Genomic DNA, 9,988 nt, shown 5'->3' with positions numbered 1-9,988 from the left:
CTCGTGTTCACTTTCTCTCTTTAATATTGTGACAATCAGAATCTATATTGCGTTTCCAAGTTCTGATCTTTATTCCAATCATGTTGTGAGTGTTGTAATTTAGGGCATTTGCGTCCAGATCTCAAGTTTCATGAGGCTGTGACGGAGATCTAGGGTTTGATTTTAGTCCTTTTCTGGGTTGTTTCTTCTATCAACCATGGTTCTGATTTAAGGGTTTATGTGTCATCCATCAATTGTGTGTGTTGCAATGTGGAAGCAATTACAATGTTGACTGAGTTGATTATAGCTATCGATTTTAGCGATATTTCCAATATCTGTTCTTGGTCCAAATTACAATTTCGCAAAGGATCTGTATTATGTATAAATCAACCTAACAGGCTCTTAGATTATAAAAAGCTTGATCCTGCATTAAAAAGCAAAATGTTTGCCCAAAATTGAAATTCAACACCTTTTTGATAAACTATGGAAAATTTAACTACGGACCTGTGAAGAACATAAATGTTGAGTACATATACTAAATAATTCATTTTCTATTTATACTTATAGTAAAAATCTGAAACTTTTTTACAAAATTATTTGTTGTGTATAAAAATGAACAACAATATTTAGGATAATGTGTTGAAAATAGAAGCAGGAAAATAATAGTAATCTTAGTTAATATGAGATTGCAGAAAATATAACAAAACAAAACAAAAAATAAAAATTATATATATATATATAGGGGCTGCCTAAAGAAGGAAGGTTTTGTATTGTTTTGGTTAAAGTTCTGCCATCAAAACAGAAGCAAAAGGATTGTTTTTTAAGCTTATACTGCCACTGAAAACCCTATAATAAAATTGTTTGAATTTGTTGAGAAATTTCATAACTTTACTACTATTATTCTTCATCTCACAACAAAAGCAAAATGTTTGCCCAAAATTGAAATTCAACACCTTTTTGATAAACTATGAAAAATTTAACTATGGACTTGTGAAGAACATAAATGTTGAGTACATAAACTAAATGTTCTGCAAAAAACAATTTTAAAATGTTGAAAATTGTTTTATATCTTAATCTTTGCAGTGCTTCATGTCTACATGTATTATGTGTGGGATATAAATATATACATGAAACATTGTAAAATTGTATGAATATATACATACCAAAATCACAGCTTTGATGTTGTCAGTTGTGAGAGAGAAGTTGAGATCACTGCTCTTCTCAACCTTTAGGAGAACATCAACTACAAAATTGGAAACTTATCCAATTTGAATCACCTAACTTATATAGAAATTGACTGATTTTTAAGAAAATCATGTGGTTGATTTAATTGATTTTGACAAATAGAATTTGAACTGAAGAAAATGAAGAAAATTGTGAGAATTTGAATTGAAGAAAATGAAGAAAATGGAAGGAGACTGATTTTTATCACATTTTTACTTCATTTTTTCTTCTTTTTTGCCCCTTATTGAAGTGTTTTATAGACAGTACCTTCTTTACTTATCATTGACGTGTTGAATTATGAGTCAAAATACAATTCAATGTACTAAACTGTTCAATTACTTAATAATAATCAGATGGACATGAACAATGACAATGTTGAGCAATACCCATCAAGAGACATTCATTCTCTTGATGATGAGAATGGTGAGGATGTTGTAGTTATTGAACAGGACGATGCCGCTGTTTGGTGTGATGCCCATTAAGAGAAATTCATGTTCTTGATGGAGGAAGAGGTTGGAAAAGTAAATCGTACAGGCACGACTTTTAATCCAATTGGGTGGACACATATTGTGGACGCAATGTTATTGGAAACTGGAAAGAAGTACACGAAGGACCAATTTAGACAAAAATTCAATAATATAAGAGCACTGTACAAAGATTGCAAACAAAAATTATCTGAGACTGGTGTAGGGTACAACAGTGAAACTGGGATGATTGATTTGGAAGCTGAAAGATGGGTTTGATTGTGCAAGGTTAGTATTTCAATACGTGTCTATTTATTATACACACAATTAGTAATTAGTGATTTAATATTAAAAGGGTTTGATGAACAATAATTGTAAGCTAATAATGTGTAGGTTCTCAAGTATGGCAAAAAAATAAAAAAACAGGGGTGTAAGAATTATGAGTAGATGGTAAGGATTTTTGGGAATACACATGCTACTGGCAAGCATGTTCATCCTTCTACAAAGCCACCCAGACCTCACCAAGTGCTAACAATGCCTCAAGTGGCAACACATGAAGCTCAAATTCATAACACTGAGGGCAATGTGGGCATGATTGATGTAGAACGACCTAATGTAGAAGGACCTATTGAACTCAGTCCTACTCCCAAACCTGTAACTAAGAAACAGAAGAAAGAAACTTTTTCAGAAACAATGTCTTTAGTGATGGAATGTTTGACTAATATTGGGAACGTGAAAGCTGATAAAATTGCAAAAGCCATAGCAGAATCATCTTCTAGTTGTTAACCATCTCGATTTACCGAAATGCCTGAAGTGACATCTCCTAGTAAAAAAGAAAAAGAAATGGATCCCCAGCTTGAAGAGTGCGTTAAGATCGTCAACACATTAGTGGGGATTGATGATACCCATTATGCTAAGATCATAAGGATGTTTGGTGATGACAAGGTGTGGAGGGACATATTTATTCGCATTCCTGATGAAAGGAAGGTTGGGTGGGTGATGAATCAGCCTCTGTGATTTCTTCGGTATCCTACTTTTATGTGCTTTTGGATGACTGTTTTATAACTGCTTTTATATTACTGTTGGATGACTGTAATGAATTTTTTTTATCTACTGCTTTTACATTATTGTTGGAAGACTGTATTTAATTCCTCTATCTACTGCTTTTAAATTAATGCTGGAAAACTATTTATGTTCTATATTTATTGCTTTTACGTTATTGCTGGATAATTGTATGATTTGGTATGTCTTTTCCATTTTGCTTAATTTTGATTACAATAACTGCTTCTGTTTATTCTTAAATAGGATAGTAGCTATGGATATAAGGACAATATTAACCATTTATGATGATGATGATGAGGAGGAAATTCTTGTATTGATCGCAGCCGTGTATGAGTGCTATCATAAACATTTTGATAAGCAACGTTGTAGGGATTCCATGTTACAAGGGGAAGATTACATATTCGAGCTCTTAAATGGACATGAAGATAGGTGTTATGAAAATTTTCGGATGTACCCCAACACCTTTAGGGCATTGTGTCGTGAGTTGAAATTGTTAGGATTGAAAGATTCAACATTTCTAATGGTAGAAGGTGTTTGGCCCTTGGCCACACCTCATACATATTAAATGAATGTTAGATAATGAATTTTATATATAAAGCACACTCCGGTGCAAAATAACATACTAAAATGCTTGCCTTTTCACATATTCTCATTAAAGATAAAATACAACCATTATGAATAAACATGGACTTCAAATGAAATTTGGCCCTTAGCCTTATATCATATACATAAAATGAGAATCAAAAAGTGTGTTTAGGCACATATTTCAAGTTTAGAATCAAATATACACATTTGACAAATAAGGCTACAGATGGCATTTCAAGCCAACTTTACAAGAATGGAACCTTCAAGTCCACAAATGATCCGAGCATAATGAGAATCTCAACCTTGATTCCTGTACCTGAAATATGCCCCAGTAACTTTGGGGTGAGTAATTATGCTACTCGTAGGAAATGAGCATGCATCGACCTAGCATTTTACAATTTTATCACCTTAAGGTGAAACATGTCAAAGGGACTCATGCCACCTAACGTCTACGTCAAGATGAGACTCAGGGAGCATCCTAAGCTACCCTAGATCATTTCTAGCACAAATCGCATCATCCATGTAATTCAAACAACATAGGAGCATGCTATACAAAACAACATGATATAGATTCTCAAAGTTATCAACTTGAAATCTAATATACAAAAACGACAAAAGGTGGGTTATGCCACCTAACGTCTATGTTCCAAATGAATTTATAGGATCATTCCTAAGTCACATTTGAATAATAAAACACGAATCACAATATCCATGCAATTTAACTAACATAGAAACATGTTATACAAAGCAACAAGATTTAGATTCTCAAAGTTATCAACTTGAAATCTAAAAGTGCGAAATCAGCTAAATATAGCAATTTAGTATAATTAGAATTTCTAATACCACACATCAAGACATAGATTCTCTAGGTTATCAACTAGAAATTTAAAAGTGCGAAATCAAATAGTGGAATACTTGGACATCTAAGCTCGGAATTTTGCCGAGACCTCAACGGCTATTACGGGGCACTAACCCGCTGGTAATACCACCCCTAGTGCGTACTATCTTAACGGGGAGAACTCATACCTCCCGCACTAGAGCCAAACTCTAGCTGTATCGTAGTAATAATGTCCCAAGTGACTCCAAAATAAATAAGTTTACAACTTATATACGAAATATATATAAAGCACGAAACTACATTCCATGCACAAGTAGGTTGTAACCTCACAGCTCATGCTTTAAATCCACAACTACTATAGGATGACAAATGTCGAATCTTTAGAGCGCGATTTGTTACGCGCTATAATAACATCACATGTCGAATCTTCAGTGTGCGATTCGTTACACGCTATAACAATATAATTCAATATTGAAAACATAAACTGAAGAATCTAATACAAGTCCAAAATCATGATTTAAATATACTTCCAATGCCAAATTCCTGATTAAATCAATAATGCAATAGAAACGAAAATTATTCAAGTAAATTAATTAATTTCTTTAAGTTTCAAATCTCAACCAAATGGTCCCTAATTAACACATGTTAAACAACATAACATGGTCATTGCATATACCAATTCAAAAACTAAATTAGGCCATTAAAACAATAAGATGAAATTTAATTAAACCATGATAGTCAAATCCCTTAATTCTAAAGTAACATCAAATGGTCCCAAATTAACATATGCTAGTACACAAGCCATAGTCATCACAAATATCAAATTAAAAACTTAATTAAACCAATGGACCTTTAAAATATATTTTAATTAAAATCTCTAGATTTTCATACTCATCCAAATGCTCTCAAATTAAAGTATGTTAAAGAACATGCCAAGACTTAATTTAATAGCCTATCACAAGTTAATTCCATGCAAGGTACATCCATAATAATTAAACTTTCACAAAAGATAATTATTAAATAAAAAGTGCAATTCTTTATCAAATACTTCCAATTTAATATATGTTAACAAACATACCAAAACCTAATTTACTAGCATGCCACAATTTAATTCTAAGTTGAATATCATCATGAGAATTAAATCGTAAACATATAAATAATTAAATTAAATTCTAGATTATGAACAAAAGCACGCGTACAAGTTGTATAATCATGGGAAACACTCAACACAACACATATAGAATTCTAAAACATCCCCTACCTCAATTTGAGATAAAAATCTCAAAAGCCACTAAAATGAAACGACTCCGAATCCGACAATACTTCGGGGTTTTGTTGGGGACAACGCCGTGAACATTAAACTCCAAAGAGGACCTACCAAAATCCTAACTTGACCTCAAACCCGAACTCAAAATTTGGCCAAAAATGGGTTCTAATAAGGGTGAAAGAAGCGCGTAGTCAAGATAAACACATAACGTTAAGGCACAATGACTTTATAACAAATGGAAGGAGGTTTAAATGAGAGGAGAAGGGTGGCAGCCTCCCTTGGGCTGCCATGGAAGCTTCAGGTCGTGCATGAAGAGAGGAGAAAGTGATTTTCAATTTTATAACCCCCTATTATAGTAAAACCCTAAAAGTGCCCCGAAGGGGCCCCGCTGGGTCCGGAAAAGTGAAATTTGAGCAGACGCGTTCAAACGGCAAAATTCCATTAACGAAAAAGATTCAAAATGAGAAAACATGAACAACAGAAGAAACGACGTTGAAAACTAAATCCCAAGCAGAGAGATATGCCCCGAACAAGTTCGGCGGTAACCGGGGTCAAAAACAATGAAACTGGAGAAAAACAACTAGAACGGAATTCTAAGAGTACACAATTCGATGAACTGTGAAAATGAATCCCGTACGAGGATTCAGGCTCCAGACGAGGTATTTTTGTAATAACTTTCGTTAATTGCACAATGGCCCCTCCAAAAAGTGAAAACTGCACTAATTCCCAAGAATGAAAATATCTTCCAAAAATATTTTTTTAAAAACCCCTGAAATAAAATATCTTCAAAAGATATTTATGAAAAACACTCCAAGAAAAGAAAAAGATTCTGAAAAATTGTGCATCCATACCCCTACGGACACCGGGAGCAACCAGAGTACTTTCTTACAAAAGTAAAGATACGTATTTCGTGGAAACCACTTAGGATGAAGGTACGTGAAGTCGAAAACCAACTCCGAGGACGAAAAGTGAGGTTGTGCCAAAAAGTGACAAACGGGAAAAAAACAAAATAGGGAAAAAGACGAAATAGGGAAAATGACGAAAAGTGAATAGTGTCGAAAAACGAAAAAATGTGGGAATGACTTGGTATTCAAAGGAAGTTGTCTATTCAAGGAAAAGAGTCTCGGAAATAATTCCAGAGCACTCGAGACGACACTAAGTGATGAAAAACTGAACTCAGAAAGGAAAAGAACAATGAAAAAAAAATATCCGTGAAAATTTGAGAAAAGGGAAATGACCGGGTCATTACACAATCCTCATCTAAATTATCTAATAATATATAACGGGAAACTTTTGCTTATTAGAAGATATTTTATTTTTTTAAAACACTCAAATTAAGTGGTTTTGGAGTTTTACAAAACCATAAATAAATAATATAATTGTTTTCAATTTTAGTCATTGGATGACTGAAATAGAAGTTGCGTATATTGCTCTTTGCACACCGGTAAGCAACTGAACGAGACTAGTGTGCAGGGAGCAATATACACGACTTTTATTTCATTCTTTGGATTTCATCCAATGACTAAAATTGAAAACAATTATATTATTTGTTTTTGATTTTTTAAGACTCCAAAACCACTCAATTGGAGTGTTTTAAATAAAATAAAACACCTTATAATAAGAAGGTATTAATAATGAAATAAATAAATAAATACTTCCACTAAAATTGTTTCGAAATTAAAGAGTGAAAGTAGTGGAGTTCTTCTATTATGAAGAGAAAAAAAATCTATTATGAAGAGAAAAAAAAAAAAAAAAAAAAAACTCTTCGTACAAATTTTTTGACAGAAAACTTACATTTTTTTTTTTTTCTAGCTCTTTTCTCTCTATTCATAACTACTAAGTCCATCCATATTGTTTTTTAAATAATAATAATAATAATAATAATAATAATAATAATAATAATGAAATCGCTTCCTTAACAAAATTGAAAGGAGAAATTTTTTTTTTTTTTTTTCCGCTAAGTCTCTATTCACGTTCTACTGGGTAGAGTCCTTCCATGAAAGTTAATTTTTTGGAGAAAGAAGAGTCCTCCTAAAAATAAAAAAAAAAATAAAAAACTGATTACAATTTGTTACTTTACAATTAAGTAACAAAGTTCTGAATTACGGAAAAATACAATAGTGTGTCCATTAAAATTTTGATGAAACGGGAAAAAAATTGCTAAGACTAAAAGAAAAAAAATAAATGTATAATAATGAAACAATCCTCATATAAATTATCTAATAATATACTAACACCGATAAAAATTGGCTTATTAGAAGGTATTTTATTTTATTGAATACACTCAAATGGAGTGGTTTTGAAGTTTTAAAAAACCGAAAATAAATAATATAATTATTTTCAATTTTAGTCATTGGATGAAATTCAACGAATGAAATAAAAGTCGCGTATATTGCTCTCTGCACACCAGGGAACAACTGAACGGGAGGTGAGCAGGGAGCAATATACGCGGCTTCTATTTCAGTCATTGGATTTCATCCAATAATTAAAATCAAAAGCAACTATATTATTTGTTTTTGGTTTTGTAAAACTCCAAAACCACTTAACTGAGGTGTTTTAAATAAAATAAAACTCCTTATAGTAAGGAGGTATTAATAATGAAATAAATAAATAAATATTTTCACTAAAATTGTTTGGATTTTAAAGAGTGAAAAGGGTGGAGTCCTTCTATTACGAGAGAGATAAAAAATAAATAAAAACTCTTGTACAAATTTTTTGACAAAAAACTTATATTTTTTTTCTAGCTATTTTCTCACTATTTTTAATTACTAAGTCCTTCCATATTATTTAAAAAATAATAATAATAGTAATAATAATAATAATAAAAATTGCTTCCTTAACAAAATTGAAAGGAGAATTTTTTTTTTTATTCTTGTTCTACTGGGTGGAGTCCTATGAAAGTTAATTTTTTTGTAGAAAGAAGAGTCCTCCTAAAAATAAAAAAAAAATAAAAAACTGACAACAACTTGTTACTTTACAATTAAGTAACAAAGTTCTGAATTACGGAAAAAGACAATAGTGTGTCCATTAAAATTTTGATGTAATGGAAAAAAATTTGCTAAGATTGAAAGAAAAAAAAATAATTAAGTGTATAATAATGAAACAATCATCATCTAAATTATCTAATAATATACTAACACCGGTAAAATTTGGCTTATTAGAATGTATTTTATTTTATTTAAAACACTCAAATTGAGTGGTTTTGAAGTCTTAAAAAACCAGAAACAAATAATATAATTGTTTTCAATTTTAGTTATCGGATAAAATCCAACGAATGAAATAAAAGTCGCGTATATTGCTCCCTGCACATCATGGAGCAACTGAACGGGATTGTATATAACTATATTGTATAAATAATTGTATATATATATATATATATTATTGTTTTACAATAATAATTATATATATATATATTATATTTTTAGATAATAATTAAATAAATAATACTATTATATATGGTATAGTTATACCTTATGAAGTACGGACACGGATATGGACACGACACGACACGAATGCGGTGACACGGCAAATTTTTAAAAAATCGGAGATACGGCTATAAAATTATATATATATATATATATATTCAAAATCCACAATTCATCATCTAAGTATTTAAGAACCAAGCAAATAATTTATCACCTAAAAGTCATAAGTTCAATAACCAAAATTCTACAATACATGCATCTTTCATCATTTGCCAGTGATCACATAAGATTCATAAGAATAATAACTTAACAATTTACTTATTAAAAAAACAAAAAAAAGAAACTGAACAGTGATTAGTTGAAAACAGTGAGCCCAAAAAAAAAAAAAAGGAACTCTATAATCCTCTTCATTGAGTTGGATCTTCTAGAAACTCATCGTCATTTCCATCTCCCTCGTTGAGTTGGAATATGTTTAACTTATAGTATATCAGCGTATTTAGAATTTTAGAGCCCAAATAAATTTTGTCTATGTATTTATATTTTCAAAATTTTACTTTTTAACTTTTAAAATTAGTAAATTACATTAGATACCTATTTATCTTTAAAAAAAATTACAAAATATGTATTGAATACGTGTTCAAACTTCGAACACGAATTTTAATATCCGAAAAATATCCAACACTAATACGAAACTCCTGATCCCTGTGCTTCATAAGTTATATAATGTATTTTGGACAACAACTAAACCTTGGGGGGTTTATAGTTTTTGGACTAGTCAGACGTGACTTTATTGCAAAATGTTTGGTGGTATCGAGTGCCGTGTGATATTAAATGTTGGTGGTAGTGCCGTGTGATATTAAATGTTGTTGTGTTTATAAATTTTGGACTACCTTGATGTAACTTTAACTTTAATTGTATTATCAATCAATAGTCATGATGAATTTGTGTATCAAATCGAGTGGTCGCACGTGGCTGATCCTTTGGATGGGTAGACGCAAGAATTTTTGGATTCTTATATTAAGTCGTCTCTCCATGGGATGGCAGAGAAATTGGAGAAAGCTATACAGGCCACAAAGTGATGATGATGGACTCACCAATGTTGTTCATAGGCTCTCTATTATTATTTACTTTTGTTGTTTCTAAA

The sequence above is a fragment of the Cornus florida genome, unplaced genomic scaffold (assembly GCF_030987335.1).
Source record: "Cornus florida cultivar Cherokee Brave unplaced genomic scaffold, ASM3098733v1 CherokeeBrave_3.0.0_Hap2_Chr11, whole genome shotgun sequence".
Lineage (NCBI taxonomy): Eukaryota > Viridiplantae > Streptophyta > Magnoliopsida > Cornales > Cornaceae > Cornus > Cornus florida.
Note: the sequence above shows the minus strand (reverse complement) of the source record.